At 39.4% G+C, this 16,536-nt stretch overlaps 1 protein-coding gene across 4 annotated transcripts in view; it reads left to right on the plus strand.

The window, feature by feature from the left end:
• The window catches only part of elf1 (E74-like ETS transcription factor 1), a 39,194-nt gene that overhangs the window by 6,641 nt on the left and 16,017 nt on the right, over positions 1 to 16,536 (plus strand). The window contains exon 1 of one of the 4 annotated variants that reach the window (XM_085433533.1): positions 7,515 to 7,875. The exons of 2 other annotated variants lie outside the window; for them this stretch is intronic. The gene's annotated coding sequence lies outside the window, so the exon portion shown is untranslated. Of the gene's footprint in view, positions 1 to 7,514; positions 7,876 to 16,536 lie in introns of those variants that run through there. One more of the 4 variants, XM_085433552.1, reaches the window with a different exon arrangement.

Genomic DNA, 16,536 nt, shown 5'->3' on the forward strand with positions numbered 1-16,536 from the left:
ATCCACTGAAACGCAATTGTCTGTCTTCGCCATCCGTGCATTTGGGGTTTGGTTTTGTTCTTCTGGGTTAATTTCAGATTGACAGTGGCAGTTCTCAGCCTTGCTGAATTATTTAACTGCATGCAGCCTATTGGCATTATAATCAAGGCCCTGAGTGGTGGTGCAATATGTTCTAAAGCTCTCATAGTATTTTATTAATAAGCTTCAGATGATGAGCTAGGGCTCTGGGGTTAAAAACTACTTTGTATTTGCCTATATCGGGGCGAACATGTGCTTAACTTTGAATTAGCTGGTGTGACACAGGTGGACTTCTCAAAACCGTATTGTTTTTCATCATAACTTGCTTGTGTGAGAATCAGCCTATGTGGTTATAAATCCTTTCTGCAAATATCTAACTGCATGAAGCTGAAATAGCCCATGTAACCGAGGTGTGATGTGAGTGATCTCTGTATTTAATTTTTAATAAGCTGCAGTCTGTGTGTGTGGCTTGAGCAGCAGTGAACCTAATGCTACTACTCCATCCACTCCCTGTTTATAAAAACGTACATTATATTGTACAATAAAGTAAAATATTTATACCACCCCTGCCTTGTTTGCTAGCATACCCAGAAGATAAATCTAAAACTGTTGATAACTCAGCCTATCTCTTATACGTTGGGGCTGTGGGAGCATGTGAAGCAATTTTACAACACTCCCTGTATGCTAAAGTTAGCAGGAAACAAGCTTTTTGCTTCAGTTTACAGCTGTAGTTAGTGTCTTATGGACATTTCAAGTCTGTTACTGTATGCACTCCTCCTGGTTAGCCTAACTGAGCCCAATAGATGCGAAAATGTACCAAAAATGTGAAAAAAATAGACTCTGAGGCTTCAGTTTGCACCTGTCCATACACATATGATGTCATCCGGTTATCCCCGTACAACAGCTATTGTGTAACGCTAACAGCCTGATTGATGTCTTGCGCAATACATTCCACAGTTCCCACTGTGATCTAATGTTTCCATTTTGATAAGAGGTGGCGTCACATGCAGCCTGGCCTGATTCATGCTGTGGCAAGATGCTAATGACACCGTGGCTGGATAACAGACTGTATATTAAAGATGGACGTAGCCACTGTGACGTCTGCCACTGGTTAGTGAAGTCAGGTGATGGGGAAAGGGGTGGATCTCACAATGTTTATTCCTACAGAAGCAACTTGTGAATGACAAGGAATGATCACTTTAAAGCATACACTCTTTTGTTGTCTGTTTGACTGTAACTGGGGACACGATTTACAAACCAAACAACATGTTGTACTCAGAAAACCTTGAAATTAGTAACTGAGGTCATAAACTTAGCAGCAAAGCATTTACTGAGGTGACAGATGAAGTGAGCAGCAAGGTTGTTTTCCCATAGATGTTCACATAATCTTCAATTAGTCTTTTCACAACCAGAGGAGATGATCCTGGTTGGCACTAGAAAGAATCTAAGTTAGAGCTAATGTACTGCTAGATGATATGTCGGTTTTTAAACTTTTATATGCAACAACATGAGCAATGTTTACGACACTCAACTTTAACAAAATGAGGTTTAATCTTCTTAAGCACGGTCTCTGTTCATTCTGCGCCAACTCCCAGGAGGCTGGTTGTTTCCAGAGCTGTGGAAATCCAAAATATCAGCAAAAACTTCCCAATATTTTACAGGTAGTTTGTTCCCCCCACTGCCAATAAATAACCAATAACAATCCTGATGTAAAATTCAACCACTGAGAATTAGGTCAGAAGAAAGCCTAAGATGAGATCTTACATTTCAGTGACATAGTTTAATTGCCTGAAGTATATTTTCAGAAAAAACAAAAGTATATCTCTTCTTAAAGATCTTTTTGTTTAAAGCCCTTTTTAAAATTCTGAATAAATGATAATTACATTTCCCATGATAGTCAGCAAAATGTGGGTTACACTAGCTTTTTATTTAACACATTTTTCCACATTCGCAGAGTTTCATGTGGCTGGCTTATGCCCATTCGCAGTGAGAAAGCAGGCACGAGAGGGAGAGAGAAGTGTTTGAATTTATCATTTAGAAGACAGGCCCAGAAGGCTACACAGTATCTCTTTCACAAGTCATTTTCAGCTGCATATGGTTCATGTTACACATTAGCGTGAGTGTAGTTGGGTGAACTGAGTACCACATTGAACACTCTCCGATAGAGACCTGCAATCTTCCATCATTCTCTGCTTACAGTTTCTGATGAATCATTCACATATGATGGGCTGAGAAGTTCCACATTGCATTGTCTTTATAGCTGTATATGCACAGCTCTTTGTTAAGTCTTTATGCAGTCATGCTTCATCAGCATAGTGAGTCATCATAGATGCCGGCTCAGCTCAGGTCGGTCACTGTCCGAGAACGAGAACGTTTTCATAGCGCTGTGAGCCGTCAGCTTACTGAACCGGTTAGATTGCTGCAACAACAAAGTCTGACCTCAACCAGGTGGTGTGCTATGAATCCAAAATTACTGCAGTATTTGCATATCACCCTGGCTGCCTTCAATCTTTGACAATAATCCACACCTGAGAAATGTTTTCAAGTATTATCTTGTCCAGTAATTCACTGAACATCTCAGTGGGAGTTAATTAAAATGCCTTTCTGCCCTCTTGCTTACCTCATTCTGCATTTCCTGCAGGGTGCTCATCTGTTCTGTTAGCTACCATCTGACTGCCTCAGATTCGGTGTTAGAGGAGCCGCCAGTGTTAGACCTGCCTCCAAGCTACACAAATATTTCTGCATGCCCTCCAAATGCTCCTGTATCTCACATTGTCAAGGATCGTTTCAAAATGTTTGTCAGGGCCCACAGTTCTCCATCTTGACTCTCGGCTGAGTGATCAGAATTTTCTTGTAGCAATTTGTGGTGAAAGTTTGTGCGGTGCAAATTTGCAGAGCATAAAGTGTTTTCGCAAGTGTGAAAAAAGGTGAGAAATGCGAGAATTCGACCTATTTCAGGGCTACATTTTAAGTATGTTGAGGATTGTGTCACAGTTCGATTCAAGCAGCTAACGGTGACGCTAGCTTTGGAGTTTAGACCAGCTATAAGATTAATATCATGCAATTAGTCATCTAGTTTTCTCCTTCGGGGTTGAAAGCAATTCAGTGACAGACTTTGGTGTTGTGCTCTGCCTTTAATGGGGACATACCGCAGAAAATGTGGGCTTTGAGGCCTGCTTCTATTGTGGTTGGCCTCTGTTAAGTAGAATGAGCACACGACAGTAATCACTGACCCTTTTTTTATTCTTGGGCTGCAAAAGGAAAGGTGTGTCCTTCCAGATAGTGTGCATGGTCACGTGGCTCTGCACTGATCACACATCAAGGCATTCTTTTCCCCCCTCTGCTCTAGTTAATACACAACCATTGTAGGAATAAAGCAAGAACACAGAGCTGTGTGTGAGACAGGCTTTTTGTGTTTTGACACTGTGGGTTGAATTTAATTTCATTCCACTGACACGTCTTCAAGCAACAGCAATTTAAACATCTTCGCTGTTATTGCTTTTCCCCAGAGTGTGGATGTGATTTGTTGTGCAAATTTGGGTGAGTTTGCATTCAGTATTACAAAAGATAATTGGAAGCTTGGCAAATTCTTTGGAGAGAATAAGTGAGACCTTTTTTTTTTCTCCTTCCTGTACTCAAGGAAAATCCTGTAAACACTGTAGCAAATTATTCACACACCATCCTTCTCAGTTTAGTCTAGATTTAAGGCCACAAATATGTTCCTCCAAACACTTTAAGAGATAGATAGATAGCCAATCCAGTCCACAGCCCAGTCAGTAATCTAGTGTCTGTTTTGCCATACATTAAAGATGTAAAGTGAGTATATGACATCTATTGCACTTAGAAGTTGATTATATATTAGCAATACAGCAATAATAGCACATCCTTCTAGATTTTGTTCCATATTAACCTTACTTGCATTATGCAGTCTGTCTGCCACAGGATGCAAAAGGTTTACTGCATAAAGAAAATGCAATAGCTGCAGAATCTGACAAAAATATTAATTTTTTTGTCTGCCTTTGCTGTCTGTTTCTTTTGTTAAAGCACAGTACAACACGGAGCAGTGCGGTGATGCAGTGGCTAAAAATGTCACCTCACAGCTACCCAGATGTTTTCCACATAAAGATGACTCTAGTTCTGTGGTGTTTAGTCGATTTTCTGAGCATGAATCATCAACTAGTTTGAGACGTGAAGCATCATAGGAATCTTTTTAAGATGAACAATTTTTGCTGGTTTCAGATGCTCAGATGTAAAGATTGATGCTTTGTATTGTTGTGTATCATCATGAACTGAACATTTTAATTTTGGTTGGAAATTTATGACTAAAATGTATATATTTTTTTAATACTTGACGGATTTAAAGGATGTGCAGATTAAAAGGTTATTGGATTAAAGTATTTGGTCAATAAGGGTCTCTATTTGTAGAGTTTGCATGTTCTTTCTCTGCATTCAGGGGTTTCCGCTGGATACTCTGGCTCCTTATCACAGTCCAAAGACCTACCCCTTAGATTAATTGGTGATACTCTATAGGCTGAATGTGTTTGATGTCTGTCTCTCTGTGTTCACCCAGTAACAAGGTGACATCCTTGAGATTAAACATGTCTTTTACAAGCATGCTGTCAGTTAAGACGGGCAGCATTATGCTAGAAGGAGTTAGAATTTAAACCCTTAACGCCCAGTGTATCCTATTTGATACATACAGTTTTTATGTGAGACTTCAGTGTGATTTCTTTCCCCTCGTAAAAACATAAATAAATTGCACAATACAATTTTAAGCAGTTACAAAAAGCCACATGTTACAAATACGTTACAAATTAAAAGTCATATATGGAAATAAAAATTGAATTCATTTTTTAAACTAATTTGTCAGGTGGTTCAATAAACTCTCGATTTTCAAAAAAAATTAATTTTATGGCAAATATTTCATGGTTTAGGGGTTAAAGGGTTAATTGTGGGAGAATAAAGAGCACATGCAGGAGAACATAGAAGCAGTGTTTTAATGCAACAACCCTCTTGCTTTGAAGCAACAGCACTAACCACTGAACAAACCACCATGCTGTTAGCTCCAAAAGTGTTGCTTAAAAATAAGTTATTCTGGGTCAACATGCCTAATTTTTCTCTCTGATTTCTAAAGTGTTGCTGATTGTTTTGCTGGTAGTTTGCTGATGGTTGTTTGCTAGCAGACATTCTTTGTTGAGATAAGCCTCTACAGTATTTATTACTCTCAGTTGGAAAGAAAAGAAAAAGTTGGTAACCACCTACTTCACATTGCCCCTTATTGATTCAAGTTGCTGATTATCATCAACTTTCCATAGAGCCTGGTTGCCACTTCACTGGTAGGCACTTCATGTGTGGACAGGGCTCCTTTGCAGCAAGATTACAGTCTGTAATAACGTTTGGAAACGCTATATAAAAATCTGTTTCCACTTCAACTTGATTAGAAATTTTCAGTAATTTTCAGTATTAATTATTTGGTATTTTACTTCAGGTAACCAAGTAATAATGACTTCATATCAAAAGATTTCCTTTATAGTCGTTTTATATTGAAAAGAACATTTTGCCGCATGTTCAGAAAGTGACTTAAACCATTAGCCAGTTTCGAAACCAGTCAGATAACGTTCTGTTGGAAATATGTTAATCATCCAAGTTCTACATTTCAGAAGCAAACGCTAAACTTTAAAGTGATGCAATCATTTATCGTTTGAATGTTTTTGTTATCTGTGCTATTCATTGTATATTCAGTACATTTTAGTGGATTTCTTTTTCTAATGCCCTTTGATCCATCATACATGATAAATTGATTTGATAAACTAGTCAATTCTTGCCATCACCAGTGTGTGAATGTGTGCGTGAATGGGTGGATGGCTGGGTGTGTAAAGCGCTTTGGGGTCCTTATGGACTAGTAAAGCGCTATACAAATACATTTCTTGCTGGGAACCTTTTAAAATGTTCAGACACCAGTTTCAAGTTATATATGCCTGCTGCCCAGGACAGATAAGTCCAGTTCCTTGAGCATTGCTCTTATAATTCCTCCATGGGCAATGGTCTGTCTGGCTCTGACTATACTGGCAAGAGGTTGAGGGAATAAATGTTCTCCCAAGTATCAACTGAAGGCTGGAATGTGTGGTTCGTTATCTAACCATTTTCTCCGTTTGGAGTTTTTTTGAATTTACTACTTATCAGCTTTCTATGCTGAATTTGTTCTTTGGAAAATTTAGGTAAAAATAAAAACTTAGTTGAAAAGCTTAGTCAGTTTCCAAATTATAATATCTAGAATTATAGCTTGTTGTTTAACATTTAGAGGAAGATCAAAATGCACGTAGCTCTCCTTTAGGCCTCACGCACTGTTTCTGCTTTTGTTGGTGTTTTGTAGAGCTATTGTCATGTCTGAAAGTTTGCCTGTCTGCATACATCTGCCTCTTTTTCTATGTTTACATGGTTGTCCTGGATTTGGGCAGTGCTGCAGTCCATTAGCCTTAAGAGTTTATATCACAAGAAGTGAACAGCTTCCTCTAAGGCTTCGAGGTTGTGGACAGTATTTCCAAAGGCGAGTGATAAATGGAGCTTGCTTGGTATAACTTTCCCTCACAACAAGGCTATCAATTCGCTCCCAAGCAAACAGTTGCTTTTACTCTGAGCTGTATTGTGCCGAACGGAGGCCAGGAAGAATTAATGCGAAGATGAGGGGACTCAGTGGAGATCGAGAGGGCGATTTGGAGGTTCATGACAAACAGACTTGGCTGCAGTAGATTTAATGGGCCAATTTTTTGAATACTAAGTCCTATGATAGATCATGTTAAGTTCTTTCACAATAATCCAAATTGAAAACTAATTTTATCCAGTGACTAACATTTGACGTTTGCTTCTGTTAAAAATACTACGTGGAGGTTTTCAGTGGAATACATGTACAAATTGGTGCACAGGGTGTGAAGACAGAGTGCTTAGCATTTACCACAGACCACCACTTCCTGTTTGCTAAAGTGTCATTTCTGATAAAGATTCCTATCTATTCTCATTTGCTGAACTTAACAAGATGTGTGTCACTAAAAATGTTGTCATACTTGCTCATACTAAACGCAGTCGACTTTACATTTTGATTTCTTTGTACCTCCCACTGCTAGAAGTTATTTTATGATGCATTTTAGTGCAGGGAGAACAACTCCATATGTCAGCTGCTTAACTGTGTGGCATGCCTAATAGGCTTACAATTCATTTCAAGTGTTTTAATGGGCCACAAAGACAGGTGAATTTAACTTCTAAGGTGCCACACAGATTTTAATCGCCCACACTGCATGGTCAAAGTCTAAACGAAGTGCATACCTGTCCAACTGTTTACTTACACATCCAGTACTCCACCGCCTCTGCAGGTGAAACCCGTCTATCGTCTTTCATGGTGTTTAAGGTGTGGCCCTACTGTTGGTCCTCTCTGGTTTCCCCTCCCCCCCCTTCAGCTCCGTCCAATCCCCGCCACCAGGAGAACTCACCTGAAAGGATTTGTATTTAGGGCCGATACTCGTCGCTGATTGGCCAGGTGAAGGCAGTCTGCCTCAGGGCTTCACTACCAATGGCGACAGTGCTGCGTGACTCATAGGGAGAGGACAAGTTGCTTCACTACACTTCTCCTTTTTCTGTTTCAACCAGCAGCCTTTGCATTGTCTTTCCCCCCCCTCATCTCCAGCTTTGTTTTGTCACTGTAGAAAGGTGTGGGCCTGTCCACGTCTTTAGGCACCATTGTCCTCCTTTGAACACGTCTTGGATTATTTCACCATTTGCTGCCGATTCTTCTCTTGGTTGCTGAGATCAACACTTGGTTGGTTGTTATTATGGACCTTGTCACCCGAATCCTGTGTCTTTGAGGTCAGTGACAGATACTTCTCCTCTCCACATGTTACCTGTTTTAAGCTTTTTTTTGAGTGTGTTAAAGGAAAGGTATACATTTTACATGAACAAACATAAATAATATATATTTAGGACGTATGTGAGTAAGCGGACAAGCAGTCAGGTAGTTGGTTGCTCTGCTGTGCATGGCTCTCGTTATCGTTGCGCTGACATGTTTTAAGGTTTTCAATAGAGAGCTTTAACAAGTCATCCCAGTTCATCTTACATTTAGGAGCATGTTTTCTCTTGTATTGCATCTTTGGAGGCATACTAATAAATCAAATGTCACTTCAAAAAACAACAAACCTGCATTTGTATTTATTCTAATCACCTTCTTGCCCATATCTCACCATTTTCCTCAAACCTAGTTGAAACTTTTTAGTGCCTGAAAACTTGTCAGATAAGGTAATCACTTTTAACTTTAAAACCTGCCATGTGTAGATATAATAAGGATGATCTTTAACTTATATGTGTGTTTGTTGCATTTCTTTTCTGAATTGTTGCCTTATATGGCGTCTTGAAATAAGGGCGGGAACAGTATTTTGCAAGTCCCCTGACCAAGCCCACATGTATTTTTCACTGTGTAGTAATGGTCTACTAAAAAGTAATTACACTCTGTGATGATTTTGATCCATAATTGCTGCACAAATATCATGCTATTATTAAAAACTGTGAGTTGCTACATTCACAATTAGAGTAGAGAAGAAAAAAAGTAAAGGAACGGCTGTGGTTTCGCTGTTGGAGCTCTTAGCCACAGCCACATCGAGTCAGTCATGCAGAGCTTCTTCAAAATCTTCTGATCACTAGAACAGAATGCTGCTTATCTTGTAATGTAGATGCCCAGATGTTTGACATTTCAGCTCACAGCAAAGTCTGACCCTGAAGTGCCTTGCTTCCTTTTCTGTGCATGTAAAAGTTAACCTTGTGTAAAGTCTGTCAACCAGGCTATTGTGCTTAAAGTTGTTGAGTATCTGTTTCTAAAAGTTGCACAGAGCAGCAGAGATAAAAGCACACTTCCTGTTTCCTCAGAAATCTACTCTGCACTTTGTGCACCACAGTGTGCATGCAATACATGTTTGAATAAACATGCCTCCGAGTCTGAGTAACATTCTGACTTCACATGCACTTTTTTCTGAATCTGCTTTTAAATGTTGCTTCATTGAAGATGCACAGAACTGTGCAGTTATCTCAGTGAAACCCCGAACAAGCACAAAACATATTCGTCTAATTTTTAGTCTGGCTTTTAAAAAATGTAATTATACACAAAATATCCAAGCGTGTGATTATTTCATTGGTTTGGCATTCAGAAATTATCTTGTTGATGTAATGTTTTGCATAACAGCTGAGGCCCATTAAAGGCAGTGTAGAAGAGGTCATCTTACAGACACCAAATAAATAAATATCTCTATACTTTAGACTGAATATTGAGTATTATTGGGTGAGGGTCAGGTGGGCTGGCCCTGAAAAACAGAGGACTTTTTTTTTTTTTTTTATGTGTTGTACCATCAACACATGATTCAGTGTGTGAATGGCTCTGTTGTTGAGCCGGTAGAAGTTTGCATTTGACCTAACTTGCCTTACTTTCTCATCATAACCTATGGCCCACCTTGATTTGGATTGTAAATGAGGGCCTCTTGCCTCAGAGGCTGAACTCATAGTGAAGCTGCTGTTTAGTGAGGTTTTATGCCTCTCATTGAAAGAACAGGAGGGCGGCTTGACTGCAGTCTTTCTTCCTTCAATACAGTGTCAACAGGTCTTAGCCTGTAATTAGATCATTAGGCTTGGGCAAGATGACGGAGGTGGTGCAAGATAAGGACGTGACGAGAGCAGGAGCAGGCGGGGTTTAGTTTATTACTACAACTCGGGCAGGCCGAGATATGTAAAAATCGAGGATTTGTGTTGCTCCATGTTGCAGGTGCATGCTATCACGAGAAGAAAAGAAAACACAGAGCCAACTGTGAATGGTCAGGTACAAACTGTTGGTTATGATTTGAATAGAATAAATGAGAGTAACATCACCTTTGTGTGGTCAGATGGCAGTAGAGAAATGGTTGTTAAATAGTCCTAATTGTCGATGTTATGACTGCGTATTCAAAACAAAAATGGTGCCATAATTTCCATGATTCAAGTAATGAAATATTTTCTTAGTAATATTATGATGGCTTTGGCAAGAATTATTTCTTTATACAAACAACTTTGCTTAAAGTATCAACGTGTTCATGTGTTCCTTTTTGCCTGGTGACCATGACTTCTACCACTACCCTTCAGCCGCCTTATTTATTGAAGCCGCTGCGGAAAACCAGTGAACTCATAGTGAAACTAGTGAATAAACAAGGCTTGTGCACCCGCAGCCATTGTATTTCAGTAAGCCCAACTGGAAAATGTCTCATATGAGAAAGCACAATCAGAGCCCTTTTTGTATTGCTAAACGATGAATTTGCATCACATTTCCACGTCAGTTCCCCCATTTCTTCTTTGCTGTTTTATTTTCCATTGCTCTCTTTTTATGGGATGGATGGAGACCTAAAGGTTAGAGAAGTACACTTGTGATGGGAAGTTTGAACTCCTGTGACCCGTTGGGAAAACCTGGGTGGGGAAAGTTAATGTATAACTTTCTCTTCTGCTTAATAGCTACTGTGCCACTGAGCAAGGCACATTCAGTATTCAGTTTGTAAGCTGGTTGTGTATCTCTGTTAATATGCTGCCGGTGCTCAAGAACCCTCCCTTGATAAATAAAGTTAAATCGATTGAGCAACTGTCTCCCTGTGTTGCAACCGTCTCATGCTCGGAGCGTGCTAGGACTGGCCGTTGTTCTGGAGTACATACCGAACCAGAGCTGTTATCATCACATCTCACCACAGAGCCCAAAAACCAAACCGTTTGAAGTTCTTCTAGCCTGGTGTATTTCATTTCAGTCCCAGATCTTGATTTATATTCGAGGGGCAGAGAGTCTTTCTTTTGTCTCTTTTCTTCAGTGCATTTCTCTTGACTGGGAACTCGTCTGTGATTTCTTTCAGTGATGCTTTCTCTAAGATACTGATGATCATATTGTTTGTCTGTGTTAGTCCTTTAAGTCATTTTTATTTGGAGTTGATTTACTGTGTAGTGAAGTAAAAAGACTTTCTAGACGTTTTACTTACTACATGTTTTGAGGCTAATTTCTCACATAAATACTGTAAATCCTATAGATTTAACCCCTCCAGTGTGTACTCATTAACTTCGTGGTTACAAAAGTACTGGTATAATAAGCCAGGCTGAAATAAGTGAAGTAGGTCATGTTTTCTCACAAAGAAAGAGGGCGCACAAGAGAAATGATCTAGTAGAGGGAATATCAGGTCACACCTTTTCACAACACTCCTGCTTATGTAATGCAGCATACTTATCTGGGAGTATTTAACATAACACGAGTCTTGGCATGACATATGGCGTCACGGTCAGTTGTGAAAAAGTAAATGTAACTTCTGTTAACTCAAGTACCATACATAGTCATAGTTTTGAGGTACTGAAACTTGGGGATTCTGCTGCAGTTCAGATGGAAGTATTGCATGTTTTCATCTGCTACATTACTTCAAAAGCTTTACTTAGTAGTTATTGTTCAGATTAAAAGAATAGAGAACATTAATGGTTCTAGTGCGCTGCCTCATGATGATGTATGAATATCTATGCGCTGTACAGTTGCGTGTTAAGGAAAGTAAGATTAACCTTTGGTCAAGTTAAAGATCTGAGTACTCCGTACACCATTTCGGACACAAAGAAATGTAATGCAAAGTCCTCCTGTATGTTTCTAGAATAAAAGGTTGATCCTGCTGCTTTCTTCTCAGTGGCATAAAATTCAGGTGGCATTTAGCAATGGATTAGTTTGCATCCTTGATAGATTTTCAAAGGAATAATGGCGTCACATATTTAAAAGGTGCTATATTTACGTATCTTAATGTGAAAGTTCAGTTGCTATCAATGCAGTTCAGCTATCTCCTGTGAGTCTCTTGCTCTGTGGTTGGACTCTACTTCCTCTGTCTTCAACTGCAGCTGGCGGAGATGATAGTCCTTTTGCTTTGAGGCCTTGGTGAACTTAGCGTATCAGTACATGAACCAGTTCCACTTGGATTCACCAGGGGAGGGTTAACCCACAGGACTTGAGACTCACTGGACAAGTACTGACATCAGCAACTGCCACGATAGGGACTAACCGCCACCACGCAGGCATGGACATGTAACAGGACAAGGAACTAGCTGGTTAACAGTAAGTGAAATAAATAAAACAAATGCTCCATTAAAAAAAAAAAAAAAATCAAATTAATAACTTCCCTGTCCAAACTTTCCTACTTCACATGAACTGGGCGTGACTAGTTGTAACACAAGATAAAAATAAAAAAGAAGACGAAGACTAATGCTAAGATTTAAATTACAACAGGAAAAGGATGCAGAGATTTGAGAGTTTGGCTCTGTTTCCAGGCAATCAGAAGCACAACTAATCATCTAATTGCTTCAGATCAACTATCTGTGGGGAGAATTGTCATTTAGAGATCGATTCTACCCAAAAAGGATTGTGATAGGACCTTTTGGCCACATCCCTAGTACTAATAAAACCAACAGACTCGCAGAAACAGTGAAAAATAAATATAACATCTATAAAATAATGAACTGGAAGCCGTGTGACTTGGTTAATGCTGTTTAGAAATTACTTCCCTTTTACTATCATGCAGTTAAAGAGACCTACTATTAAGTTAGTGTTGGTTGATATACATTTTATATAAAGCGTCTACATGGAAATGATGATAACTCATTTATCTTGATAAAAGTTAATCTTTCATAGACGTTGTTCACTGAAGTTGTGTGGGCGGAGTTTGAGGTGCAGATTTATTTTTCCTCCAGATAAAAACAGCATACAGACATCAGAAAAAAATTTCCATTACAACCTTCTGTTGTGCTCTGCATTTATTTGAAACACAGTCATTTGGGACTGTATACTTTACAAACAGAAAACTCCATGTCTTCTGATGCAGTTTGATGCAGTAGCTATAAATTGCTAATGCTATATAAAGGCCTGAAAGCAAGTTCACAGTGCAGTGTTTTTGTTTCCAGTTATGTGGGTTCCACCCTGCATGAGGTAACAAAGTGCAAAAACGTAGACTCACCCTGTGTGAGATGCATATGAACATAAAACTCACACAGTCTGAAAAAAGTTTTAGCTGCTATAGTTTCCCAGCTCTGCTGTGCTAATTTAGACATCGTGTTTGCTTTAATGCAATATCGTTTGGTACAAAGAGTCATTCTAACCCAGGAAAATTGATTTGCCACATGTTTTTAGGAGGCTTTTGGTCCCAGACACCCAGCTGCAGTGGTGTCTGAGTTTGAAACTTTCAGCAGCAAGCTCTCTCATATGGAAAACTGGCCATGCCCATAATTACTGCAGTTCTCAGATGATCTGCTGAGTGGATCCCCTTGTCTGAGTGCTAGTGTCCAAATATAAAAGGACTGTAACAGACTCTCAGTCATTTAATTTAGCTAAAACGAATGCCTGAGGGCTTCAAGGAATGACTGCTGCATGCAAATTTCTAAAAATTTGTGGTGACATGGTCGATGTATAAAAATCAATAATAACATCACTTCTTACATCTGTAACTCTTAAGTTCTTGCATCCACACATTTGGGTCTACATCCAGAGATGATTGATTTTATGTGACAGTACCGCTTTGGTTCTTTTCTTTCTTTCTTTTTTTTCTTGCGTATTCAATTGCACCTCACCCACAAGTAAAAAACCCCCCACTGCATTCTCATTACATAACTTGACAATTCAGAAGATCTCCTTATTTGCAGGATGTTAGATGTGAATACTGATGACATAATTAATAGCAGCATTTGAGCTTAGCTAGAATCAGTCAATAGGCCAGTGATTAACATGCAATATTATGTTTGTTTAATCTGCCAGGGATGAAACATCCAAGATAGCATGGGTTAGTAGGTAAGATTTAGAGCTAAGTATAGTGATTTACTATGTTTTTAGTCGCTGCTCTAAGTTAATCTAATCAGCTGTTGAAGTTTGTAGGCTATACTAGGATGATAGTAATGTAGTGGTTTTTTTCAGTGAATAAAGATTATGGATGGGTTTGATTCTGTTGATGCCAAAGTGATTATGGCTTCTGCTTGTAGGTCCAATTTTTTTTTAGTTGTTAATGGTTTTATGTCACCGAGTCAGAAAGCACTTTGAAAAAAGTCTGTCATGTGACTCAGGTGTGGAAACGCTCCACTGCCTGGAGTTTGACGTCATTGTTTTAAAATGCACGACTGTAGAAGTGCAGTATATAAAGAACTGAGGCACTTTGAGGCTTGCTGCTATTACAGATTGGACAATTTCAAAATGTTTCTTAGCTGGAAGAGTTCTTTGTTGGGGAAAAGAAAAGAAAAATCAGAGGAGTAATTTTTACAGTTCAGTTTTTTTGATTTCAGCCAGCTTGGCAATCCATTCAGTTGTGTGTTTGTGCTTGTTATGCTTGGTCTTCAACATGTATCCTCACAAACACACAGTGTGCCTTTGCTGAGCTGAATGAGGCCCACCTGCTCTGTTCTTGTTCCACAGAGCCTACTTTACAAGCCCTCTCCCTCTGCGTGTTCCTAGGCAACAGCCACTCCTTGTTTACCTTTGCGTTTTTGCATTGTGATTCTCATCAGAACAACATAGCCCCAGCCCCTCTGGAGACTGATTGTCAGGCTTTTTTATTCAAAGTAGCATGAAGCAAAGATTAGCATTTGTATGAGCCTGTAGTGTGTGTATCTTCCTAGAAACTCGTCATTTTTCTCTGCACGTGTAGTTATTACTGATCCCAAATATGGTAAAGCAATCACACCGTGTAAATATTTTGTTATACAGCAGTACTGAGCACAGCTGTCTCTTTAACCAGGTGATTTATTGTCCTCATTTCATGCACCTATGCTGCACCTTCCTCATCAGGTGACTGTCATAAACAAGTGTATTTCATAAAGCCTTCTCAAATATTGACCAGCCTGAGCAGACAGTCCTTCTGTCCCTTGCAAATATGTCAAACATCTCTCCAAATGTATGAGCTGCGCCATAGATTCACATCTGCGGCAGCTGGAATATATGAAGTGGATGGAAGAGGGTGGTATTAGCAGGGAATGTTAATTTGAATGTTATGAGTAGTGAAAGCACAGGGCGGACACGATTCTAGAAAACTTGTTAAGATGACGAGCTCAAGCGTTTGAAGTCCAAGTAATGCTCTAATACCTAAAGCATGCAATCCAAACATTTGTCATGAGTCCATGAGTTGTTGTAGCTTAGGCCTGTTAGGTCACTCACACAGCTTAACACTTTTTCCCTTGTCTGTATTTGAACTATGCACCTGGCATCTTGAAAAGCAATGACTTTGCACTTCTGTCCTTCGATCCAGGAATGGGCACACGTTTACTGGCTGCAAGATTAGATAGAAACATTGGCCAGTGGTATCCAATACCACACTGACCCAGTATCCAATTGTGCGAAATCAGATAAGCTGTCTTGAAGGGGCTAAGCTGACTCAGTGTGAGTGGTCCTATCAGGGAGGCTTTATGGGGGATCAGATGAGAAGAGCTGATTTTGTTGTTATTAGCTGTTAAACTGAAGCATGATCCCTGGAAGTCTCAAAAACAGCCGGGGCTGTAAATCTGCATCTCTGAGAGGGTTTTATCCTTTTGATGAAAACATAATAAATGTAATAGGATGTAGTATGACATGCTGTACTCGTATTATATGGTACTTATTTCTAAAGACAGTGAGCATTAAAAGGAATACTTCTGAGAAATAAATTTATTTGCCTTCCAGCACAATAATGATGAGGAGATTTAAGGCACTTTTATGTTTGTGTGCTAAATCTAATGTAATTCGAATGTTATAGTTTGTTTGCATAATTTGTACAAAGATTTGTAAAGTCTGTACTTTCACAAAGTAGGTTAACTTATCAGATAGTAGGCAGGTTTTGTTACCTTTGAACAGAGCTAGCTTTTCCCCCCTTGTAGCATTAGGTAAATATTTATCATACAGATCTGTGAGTCACATCAATCTTCTCAGCTTCCATGTTGTCTCTTGAACTAGTGGTAGAGTCAAACTGTATGACGAGACAAAGATTACTTTGTCTCTGTCTGACTATGTGCCTTCTGTAGGTGTGTTGCCTGTTAGGTATTACTGCATGCCTGACTGTAGGTGGACACATCAGCCTGCTTGTGTCCAGACCTGTTTGGTATGCAGCCTCCTTTGCAACAGCCAGGTCCCCCTTTATATTCCACAGTCAGCCCTGAAATGTCTGGGCTCCATCCGTAACATGTACTTACGCTAAGAGACAATCTAGGAAGTATCTTGGCAAAGTTCATACAGTATAGGCTTTGTGGATTTCTTCCCTCGAGTTTATTAGGAATTGTGGAAAGTTGCGTAAAAGAGTGGCAGCTATCAGAGATAAAGTTGGCATCGATGTTTATAGTGTAAGAAGGAATTTAGGATGTCAACTTTCAACTTGTTTTTATTTAAACTCAGTTGATAGTATGCTGCTGGTATTTTTCCCTTGGGTACAGTATCCTCCCTTGCTGCTGTCAGTATTCCTGTGAAATGACATCTTTGTGTTGGTATGAATGTAAGTGCTTGTGAGTGGTACA

This window comes from Copadichromis virginalis, linkage group LG2 (assembly GCF_057382275.1).
Source record: "Copadichromis virginalis isolate Kocher_CV1m ecotype Utaka linkage group LG2, C_Virginalis_male_GT1.1, whole genome shotgun sequence".
Taxonomy (NCBI): domain Eukaryota; kingdom Metazoa; phylum Chordata; class Actinopteri; order Cichliformes; family Cichlidae; genus Copadichromis; species Copadichromis virginalis.